Genomic DNA, 2,615 nt, shown 5'->3' on the forward strand with positions numbered 1-2,615 from the left:
GGATGTAAAGAAACACACTTTTATTTGGTATACTTGATGAAAAATGTACGTCATACTAAGTGGTGCATCGGGATAATATTGGCTCTATCACCGAGACGCCTGCTTATTGTTGAACGTGATTTTCTTCATGGATTCAGCGATGGCGAAGACTCATTGGCAACTAGTGTTTCGAAAGACCGCCATGGCAAGCTCATGAGTGTCCTCATGGGCAAAAAAGCCCTTAAAGGCAAGGGGGGCGGCCGGCCTATCATAAATCTTGCAAAAATGATACTCTCTATAAAACAATTTAACATTCTTTAGACCACTAATTTAATGATCTAAAAGATCTTATATTTCTTTAGAGGGGAGCATTTTATAGTAAGCTTCGTCAGTGGTCCAATTTTGTAGTTTCCTGGTAGATTATGTGTGCATTTGTCGCCGATAAGAAGAAATGGGAAACAGTTTTGCTAAATTTCAGTCGACTAAGATTTTGTTATGTCTCAATCGATGTTATTATCAAAAACTGTCGCCGATATATCGAAAGAGCGACCTCAATTCTTTATTGTCTCTATCACCTCGATGTTGTCAGAGTTCACTTCTATGCGGTTACACCCGACTGTAATTGCCAAATTGAGACCAAACCATAAGACCAGTGCATCGGCGATAAGCGCATCTCCGCACCAATCGATATCTTCGTTTCCTGCCGTAACGAATCTGCCATTCGAGTCCCTGATAACAGCGTCATACGAACCCTTGAGTAAGTCTGGATCAAAAGCCCCATCCACATTTAGCTTCACATAATTGCTCATTGGTCTTTTCCGGTCATGTCGCTTAATCGTCGCCTTTGCATCACTCGCGATAGTATAGTTAGCAACCAAAGTTCTGATTGATATTGCTATGAATTTAGGTTTTTGGACCTTTTCATTATGCACTAACTTTCTCCTCTCCCACCATAAATACGAGGAACCAATAGCAATTGCTTGTGTTGAATTTTCTAGACCGAAGACCACACATTCTTCAGTTGGTTGTAGCAATAAATATTCTAGCACAACTCCTGCATGATCCACAGCGCTTGGTTTATCAATAGTAAAGTCCAAATCCAGTAACCGCAATACCTATTTAGGTTTTCCACAAATGAATAACAGGTGCTTGGTATGTACTCGACTGAGATTTGTGAAATCTCAACGGGAAAAGGTAGTAGGAGTTGTGGGCTGAGCCGTTTCAGTCACTGTCGAGTTGGATGACCAAAATTGAGCTAACGAGATGTACGTATCTTCTTTTTTTATGAAACGGAGATGTACGTATCGTTTGATCATGCAACGTAAAGCATCTTACGTTGGACACTACTCTTGGGTATCTTCATCGGAGGAGGCCTGCCAACTGCTTCCCTTCGGATACGGACACGGTTAAGGAAACCGAAAATGCCACTGCGTGGCTTCAAAGATCAACTGAAACGTTCTAGAGCACGCCTCGGAGTTCTTCTGGTCACGCGTGGCCGACCTTTATAAGGCACAGAAGGGATCCCTCGGGGCCTCATCAACAAAGCACCCACGCACAACGGCGACCAACCAACGCCAGACTCACAGATCAGATCAGCGGCGATACATGGCGCACGGGCAGGAGTCTTCGACGGAGGCCGCCGCCGGTGGGGGCTCGCCGCTTTGCGCGAACGGCTGCGGGTTCTACGGGAGCGCGGCGACCAAGAGCATGTGCTCAAAGTGCTACCGCGACCACCTCAAGGCCGGAGATGTGGCTGCCCCCGCCGTCGAGGGGAAGCTCACGTTTGACGACCTCATCCTCACCTTCAAGAAGTCGGTGAACCTGCAGGACTCTACCGCGGCACCGGCCGCGGAGGCGGCAGTGAAGAAGTCGGCGCCAAACAGGTGCATGGCGTGCAAGAAGAAGGTCGGGCTGCTGGGATTCGCGTGCCGCTGCGGTGGCACCTTCTGCTCGCTGCACCGCTACGTGGACGGGCACGCATGCAGTTTCGACTACAAGAAGGTCGGCCGGGAGCAGATCGCGCAGCAGAATCCTCTCGTCGCGCGCCGTCCAAGCTCCACAACAAGATTTGAAGACAGGAGGAGTTGAAAAAAATCTGTACAGTTTTAGTTTACTCATTGGCTTCACTGTCTCTTCTGCTTGATCTTTCAAGCACTAGCTCGATAAGTTGAAGATGGTCGACCTCGATCTTGTTCATAGTGACGTATTACTGTGTACGCCCATGTGATGGGCATGTCTTGTTCCCTTTTTTGCCGACTGAATCAACGTGAATCAGATCCTCTTTTATTTGTTTGTATGTGTTGCCAATTTGGCATACAAGGTGGCCATCATATACACAACTCCACGGTTTTCATAAGAGCATCTGGCAAATCCGCCGACGCGCCGGACGACCCCTTATATGTCATGTCAGGCAGTCTCACTCCTAAACTCTCAAATACATGCACATCAATCATACACATGAATACGAAAGATCATTGAGTAGTTCCACAATTCAAACGCGGTACAAATATAAAATACATAGTTCATTCACAATTTTAACATACAATTTATTTGAAGTGCACAATTTCAAACATTAAACTCCTTGGTTTTCATTGTGGACCCATATATGCTCCACAAGATCATTGAGTAGTTGCATG

The 2,615-nt window shown here is 46.2% G+C and overlaps 1 pseudogene; it reads left to right on the forward strand.

The window, feature by feature from the left end:
* Positions 1-1,584: 1,584 nt before the first annotated feature.
* LOC119359046 lies at positions 1,585-2,051 on the forward strand (annotated as a pseudogene).
* Positions 2,052-2,615: the final 564 nt, after the last annotated feature.

The sequence above is a fragment of the Triticum dicoccoides genome, chromosome 2A (assembly GCF_002162155.2).
Source record: "Triticum dicoccoides isolate Atlit2015 ecotype Zavitan chromosome 2A, WEW_v2.0, whole genome shotgun sequence".
In the NCBI taxonomy this organism is placed as follows: domain Eukaryota; kingdom Viridiplantae; phylum Streptophyta; class Magnoliopsida; order Poales; family Poaceae; genus Triticum; species Triticum dicoccoides.